Genomic DNA, 8217 nt, shown 5'->3' with positions numbered 1-8217 from the left:
AAATATCTTAGAGTAATTAGAAGACAGAATGAGCACGAACCTAAAATTGTCCACAAACCCACAAGTAACTGAAAACCAGGAAAACAAATTCCTTGAAAATGGTGTTAGCACACTGCTAGCAATGGGCCTCAACCTTGTCCTTTCTACCTACAACACATAAAGCTATGAAAATCAGTACATGGAAGAAAGGAGCACATTATGACATGAAAAAAGGGATCAGATGATGAAAATGAGCTACGTATATTGTAATCTGCCTCTTTAGTAGGTGCGCCGCAAACCCTATCCCCAATGCGCGTAAGGCCGTGCTTTTAACATCAACCCACGAACGATCACCTTCATTCTGATTCGAATTTTCGGATTTCTCTCCTTTTTCATCGGATGCTAAAGTGGAAAAGCAAGAGATCTGACGAAGGTGCCAATTGATCGGATTGTTTTGGAGTGAAAAATACCGGAAAATTCAAAGAGATGGTACAGGTGGCGGCGAGAGTGAGCGGAATATGGAGGTTGGGGAGAGTGGAAGGTGGAGGAGTCAGCGGCGAGACAAAACAGTACCGGTGGAGGCTTGCAAAGTATAGAAAAGAATAGCACCGCCATTGTTCTGTTGTTCAAAGTTGTGTAAAAAGAAGAAATTTGATACAATCAGTCTGCAGCAATGGCTCTTATGTATCCCTTGTCAAGAATTGAAGACAAATTCAAGAAAGGAATTCTTCATTTCAGTGGTGGAAAAATTACAGCTGCAGCTTGTACAATTTCTGTATATATACAGACTTTGAAGTGAGGTAGTTAATTAACTACCTATCCTAACGGCTAGTGGAGAGTTTAAGTAAAAAGTGCTAATTCACTTATTGTGTATAGAAGCGCAAAAGCTATAAAAACGTGACTGGAGTGAAACAGCCACTTTGATTTGAACTTCCACGGTTCATCATCTTCAAGCTCCAGCAGCTGTCTTAAGTTCCAATTTCAACCTTGATCTTCTTCATCCCTAAACTCTATTAACTAACTAAACGTACTTAAGGAGTAATTAACCCATATAAGCACTAATCCTCTGTTTTTACATAAAGCACAAACCTCTCATTTAACCCTATTTATACAGACACTGTAGCGCAGTTTTCTTATTTTTCAAGTCTTCCAACACTACTCCCGCGCACTGTTTCCTTGCACAGTAGCACTCTCCAAGTTTCCATTTTTCTTGAAAGAAATCATCCCAATCTCGAAGAGATTCTTATCAATATTAACATGAAACGTCCTACAATCAAAATCAACAGCCAGAAATGGAAGGGGAAAGTGAAAGTGAAAGGGACGAAAGAACACATCCCTGTCGAAGCCATGTCTCTGTGTGTTCTGAACCTTGACATCATTCCTGACATCCTACTCCGGCTTCCCATAAAGTCGCTTCTGCGTTTCTCAGCTGTTTGCAAGGTTGCGTTGCAGTTCATCTCTAGTCCCGTCTTCATGAAGATGCACTTTGACAAGTTTTCTGCTCATCCTAATAATCATTCATTCATTATTGACTGCGCCTCTCGTTTGTTACATCATACATTTTTAGTCTTTAATATTGAGTCTGGGGAGCCACCCCGGAGAGCTTGTGTCACCATCTCCCGCATCCTCTCATGGAATGGAACTTGTCGGCTCATGCTATGGCATGGATTGTTTGGCTTCCGATGACGGCGGTATTCTCCTCTGGAATCCTGCTCTCAACATGTGGAATTTTGTCCAGGTTTCTCGTGTATCCAATCTGTGGGTTTCTTACGGCTTTGGATATGATTCCAAGGCTTCGGATTTTAAAGTTGTCTGAATCCTTTATCTGAAGAAGAAGATGTCCGAGAAATACAAAACCCGTGGGCACAAAATTAGGCTCCAAGTTACTCCGCTAATTCGAATCGTTGGAAAACACGCGACAGGTATTTTCGGTATAACATGCCACCATTTGCAAACAATGTCATTTTGAATGGGAATCCGTATTGGCTTGCGGAAATGGACCGGAATGAGGCCGTTAGGTATTTGGTGTGTTTTGATGTGTCCAAATTATTGTTCAAGACGGTGTCTCTCTCCTCCCTTAACTTGGAGAAAGAGGCAAGGGTGCGTTTTGTGGATTTTAATGGTGACCTGGGGGCTATAGTGAATGAGGAAAATGATGAAAGCCAGTCGAAAACAATTGATTTCTGGATATATGATAATGCGGAACAGATGTGGAGGGCCCACCGCGAGAGAAGTGGACTTTAAGTATGTTTCAAAGAATGGGAAGTGGCTGGGGGAGTTCTGCTTTGGAAACATGTTTGTGTTTGATTCAGAGACTGGATCTCGGAAGGAGTTTTTGACTGATGGATTGTATTTGTATCTGACTTTTCCATACGCTGAGAGTTTGGCGTTAGTGAAGGGAATGAAGCATGCAGGAGAGGACGGCGAGGAAGGAACAGTAGAGAATTTTTGATGATATAACGATGCTTCAAATGATCGAGTTGGTCGACTGTCGCCCTTCTGCCGTCACCTCAGCAGAACAAATACAAGAAAGCATGGCAAACGAAGCGAAGATTCAAGGATCTGCGTTGAAAGCTATGGAAGTCCTTGCTCAAGGCTTACTGTTCTATTTCTCAGTTGTTCTGATACTGAATGAATGTGATGTCAATTGTTCCAAGCACTTGTCAGCAAACAAGTTATTTTCTATTATTCTGTCATGGTTATTAATGCAAGCTTGCATGCATCTGCAGGATTCATAACATGAGATGGTATATTAAAAAATTCTTGCAACCATATTACAGCGAACGATAGCTGAAGACTACGAGCAATGAACTCGTAGTCCCATCAACTCTCGGAACCACTGAACTCTGTTCAGGAGGTTCTCCGTCTGTATATCGACGAATGAAGTTGCAAAATTATTTGTTATCTCTGATATTTTCTGGTCAATGACTTAATACGTCTAGGGGGACTTATTAAGGTTGTGAATTATGGCATGCTTGTCTGAAGGATAAATGTGGCTGTAAACATGAAAACAAAGTCAAGATTCTGGTTTCTTGCATTTGCTTAGTTGATCATGTACATACTGCATACATATTTGATCTACATTGTCTTTGGAGAATTGCTGTTGTAGAATTAAAGGGATTAACATAACCTAAGTGAGAGTGAATGAAGTGGTACGTATTCAGAAATAGCTCTTCTTCAGTTATGCCTCCAAATACATGCAGTTCTCTTCCTTTGGCATCTCAGGGGAGTGAAGCTCGGGACGTGGCTGCCACCGGATTCAGAGAATTTGGTGATTCTTTGCTCTGTCTTATATGAAGCCGTCTTTGGTTGTGGTATGGAAGCAGGTGCTGCAGGCATCACAAGCGGAGGTGGCTGGGGAGGTACCTATGAAGTCAGAGGCGGGTGTTCATTAGTGAAGAGAGTTGGAGAAGCATGTTTATGTTGCTCATATCAGTTACAATTTCTGTGATTCTCTCGGCACAGCTGGGGTTATCTGGGAACTCGTAAGTTGAGCTGTTGCTGCTCTCTTGGGTCGGGAAAGCATTGACGGAACTGCTCTGAGCTTGGCCAACTTCCCAAGGCTGATTGCAACAAGCAGTAGCCTTCCAACTAAGCTGCACTTTAGGTATGACAAAATGATCAAAAAGTACATCCTTGTTGATGCAATCTTTGGAATTGAGATAGTATTGACATATAACTAACATAATTCTTGGGCCTCTACATGCAAAATATAATTATTTGAATACTATGTATAATTTATATTACAAAAATAAGAAAAGTCAATGATGAATAAACATTTAAACGATTATAACAACAAATATGAAATAGAAGATTATATTATTGAATAAGAAATGGATTATACCAATAGGATGCAAATTGAATAAGAAATAGTAAGCAATAATATTTTAAAATTTACAAGTTAATAAAGTATGTACGTAACAATACTTTGACATATTTAAAACTTAATACTGATCAAATATAATTGTATATACTAATGTTTCGATGCCGCAAACATAAAACTTAATATTTTCTATAACTAATATATTTTACCTCTAAAACGATATTTATATACACGTTATACTTTCTAATCTATATCTATACTATACATAAAATTATGAATCTCTCATGCGTTTGTTCCCATTATGAAAAAAATGTAATGTCTATATTCTTACTTAAATAATAAATCAAAATTAATTCTAGAAGATAAAATTATATCAAAAGAAGACTATTTAAGAGTCCTAATTCCTCTAAACTACTTCAACATTAATAATAAATATATCCAACTAAAAGTTTGTTAGTGACAACATCAATTTAAGTTCAGAGTCCTAAGTTCTCTGTGCATCACACTCTTCCTTCCCCTCAACCTCTGAATGTCTTTCCGTTCCCCTTTGTTTTCCGGCAAGCTTTGGGCTGTCCGTCCGCGTCCCAGTGGTTGTTGCTGAGATTGCTGGCTTCTTGCTCTACTCCATTGTTCCCAGGTTTGGTGCGCGCACACAGTTCCGGGTGCTCTGTTTTCATCTTCTTCCCGGTATGGATGTGGTTGAACTCATTTCAGCGCGGCAACAGCCCGCCCAAAAACACAATTTTCCACCCCTAAAACCGAACAAAATCCTCGATGGGCAGATACAATTTCGCAAAATCCCTGTCCCCCAACGCCGCCTCACTCCCTTGAAGACGCACTGGCTCAAAATCTACACGGCAATTTACGACGAAATGAAAATTGGCGTCTGTATGAAGGTCCAGGAGAGAATTGTCGTGCTTAAGACCCTATCGGACACCCCCCACATCAGCAACCTCCGGAAGTGCGCCGACTTCCTGCTCACCTTCATGCTTGGGTTCGATTTCAATGACGCCGTGGCGCTCCTCCGAGTGGAGGAGTTGTACGTGGAGTCCTTTGAGATTAAAGATGTTAAAGCGTTGAGAGGGGAGCACCTGTCGAGGGCAGTTGGGCGGTTGAGCGGCAAGGAAGGGAGGACTAGAGTCGCTATCGAGAATGCAACAAGGACGAGGATCGTAATTGCTGACACAAAAGTTCATGTACTTGGGTCTTTTGCTAGCATAAAGATTGCTAGAGACACTCTGTGTAGTTTAATTTTGGGTTCACCTGCCGCTAAAGTCTATTCCCAAGCTTAGAGCAGTCACAGCCCGCTGTGGAGAGAGGTTTTGATCAGAAAGTTTTTGGTTGATTATTCTTTTAGCAGTTTAATCATTTTTGGCTAATTTCTTATGCACTCATTTTGGTTTATCTTTTGTGTTTAATCAATTCTGGGTAATATGTTATTGTGACTCCTCGTTTGGTTTGTTTGATGTGAAGAGAATAAATGGCAATTAATTACATTCTATGATGTTTGGTCTGGATGATGTGCTGCGTAATATCCTATGTAATAATGCCTGTTGTATTTTGTTCAGTTTGACGTATTGTCTTATGTTTGTGTTTGGTTGGAAGGATTACAACTTTTGATTAGATGTAAAAAGACGTATGTTTCTTTCCCTTTCTTTGTTGACGCGTTAGAGGAAGTCAGGAACGGAGGGGGGGGGGGGGGCGACTATATGCCTAGATCCCTGCCTCTGCCTCCTCTTCCTCTTGCCTTGCCCTATGTAGCTATTGCTCCCTTGCTTCCTTGTCCTAATTAAGATTTGTTGTTCTCAAGCTCCACCTTCATCCCGTATGGAGCCACCGTCGTGTCAGTCAGCAGCCCTTACGTCTTCATGTTCGATCCGACCGACACATGGTCTGAACCTAGCCTAAACCCACAGGTGCTAGTTCATGCAGGGCATACTACACAGTATCTATACCCTAAGGAGCTTTCAACTTGCCCCACAGGGTTGGGAAATGAGCTCGTTGCATTGCTCTTGGTTTAACCATACTAAGAAAGCAAGCACCTTAGGGCATAGATACTGTATAGGGAGTCCTGCATGAACAAAAGCCAAAGGGTAAGGCTGTGTTCGGTCCATGCGCCGGCCGGGTCGGGCATGAAGAAAGAGGGACAACTGACTGACACGACGGTGGCTCCATACGGGAAGACGTGAGGTGAATGGCCAATGAAGAAAGGAAGCGCTTGCTAGTATGGACATTACTCTGATGCACTAGGTTTTTCAATTCAAAACATTGAAATTACGATCTTCTGGATCAAAATTGCGTTGCATCAATGCATTTTTAAGCAATGCAACACAGTTTTTGTGTCACGAATGAAATAGGTTGCCGGTATTATATTGAGTATGTCGAAAGCTTCGCTTCTTCCTGCTGCCTCACCTGTTTTTCTCCGCATTTTAGTTTGCGGCGCTTCCCTTTGTTCAAAATTTAGAACAGTGCACTAGTCATGCTTCATTCAAAACCTAGAGCAGTGCACTCATCTTTTTCTTCAAAATAGAATGTTTTCATTATTTCCCAATGGAAGGTTAGGGTGATGAGAAGCAGGAGCAAGAGGCGGTTGAACGAGACATCCAAATACATGATGAAATATGAGCGCGTCAGGAATTTGGGCACTTGTATCCTGCAGATAAGGTATTTTCTTTTTTCATTTTTGGTGGATTTGTGCTTAATTTTGGATTGTATCTGTGTAATATGGGGAGTGAGCTATTCTTTTTTGGTGTTGGCAGTATGGGTGCGCCTGTGATGGTCGAGTTGGAGATGAGAGTGATCCACTTGAGATAAAGTTTGTTGAATATGTTTTTTGTGATTGATGGAAAAATTCATACGAGTGTTTCTTAATGTGTGTGTCCTCCTTTTTGGGAACTTAGTGATGGACTTGTAATATTAGAATCTTCTACTTTCTTGCTGGGGTGGTTGTGTTACAAGTTGGGCAGAGAAGATGATTGAGGAGTAAGGTTGATGATCATTCAAAGAATAGATAGGTAACTAGATGAGATGAAATGATGATCATTTTTTGTGTGAGAGGGATAGCAGCGTGTGATACCCATGTATAGGAGGAAAGAAGTTAGATTTCCATAGTTGAATCTGAAGCCTTTAATTGCCAGAAGTTTAATCCAATTTGCGTCAAGGCGAAGTTACAGTATTCACTTGTTTTTGTGCCATTTCTAATGGGTTAGCCTAAAAGTTAAAGGTTAAATATAGAAGTTGTTTTGACTGTTTTCTACCATGACAAAGGATAGCCTTAGTAGCACTCTCAGGACGAATGCTGCAACTTCCGAATGGTGAAAATTTAATGGATTAAACTCCTTTACAATCACTGTGTGTCTGCTGTTTCTATGAGCAAATTGCTTGCTTATTCTGTCTTTTTGTATACTTCCTTGGGTGATTTGGTAGGGTAATGAGAATCTATTAAGATGTTTTGCTGTATTTTCAGTGTCCCTGTCAAGCTGGGCAGACACCCCACTGCCGCAGTACAATTTGGGACACTGTTAATAAAAGGAAAGCTCAATGCATTTGATTCTTTGGAATTATCTGTCTTGTGGTCAACTAGAACAAAAAGAATCTGTTTGGAAACTGGTTTAACCGGCTGAAGATTACACTGGAATGTATAGAGGAACTTGGAGACCTGGTTGGTGATAATTAGTTTCTATTTTTCCATGTTCAACGGTACACCACCGTATTGGGAATAATTAAAACCCATGGGTAGGAGGGGGAATGGTTAATCCCATATTCGTGTATTCCTAATGCTAATTTATATCAAGCATGTGTTTTGGAATGACTTTGCAAAGCCCCATTCCGTTCTTTTCTAATTTATATCAAACATGTGTCTTGGAATGACTTTAGAAATCCCTATTCCATTCTTGGCTTAATCCCGCACACCAATCACATTGTTCATTAGTACATTGTTTTATAACATCCTTTTAATCACACCTTTTATAAGTCTGACATTGATGATTTGTATTCCTAACAATTATTGAAGTTTGCAGATTTTATTGAAAATAATAAGATAAAAGCTTATTTTATTCAAATGCTAAAGTCTCGGAAATGCACACGCCCCAAACACGTGTTCAACATGCCGTGTACAAATCTAAAAATATTAAATAAAATAAAAAGGGCACTGTGACATTGCACAAGAATCCCCAAACCCACAAGTAACTGAAAACCAGGAAAACAAATTCCTTGAAATAACACTGCTAGCAATGGGCCTCAACCTTGTCCTTTCTACCTACAACACATAAAGCTATGAAAATCAGTACATGCAAGAAAGGAGCACATTATGACATGAAAAAAGGGATCACATGATGAAAATGAGCTACGTATATTGTAATCTGCCTCTTTCTTAGGTGCGCCGCAAATCCTATCCCCAAGGTCTGATTATTAAA

General features: G+C 40.3%; 1 pseudogene; it reads left to right on the top strand.

Moving 5' to 3' along the window:
- On the top strand, positions 4254–5319 carry LOC105157204 (annotated as a pseudogene).

The sequence above is a fragment of the Sesamum indicum genome, linkage group LG3 (genome assembly GCF_000512975.1).
Source record: "Sesamum indicum cultivar Zhongzhi No. 13 linkage group LG3, S_indicum_v1.0, whole genome shotgun sequence".
NCBI lineage: Eukaryota > Viridiplantae > Streptophyta > Magnoliopsida > Lamiales > Pedaliaceae > Sesamum > Sesamum indicum.
This window is presented reverse-complemented; position numbering and strand designations above follow the sequence as displayed.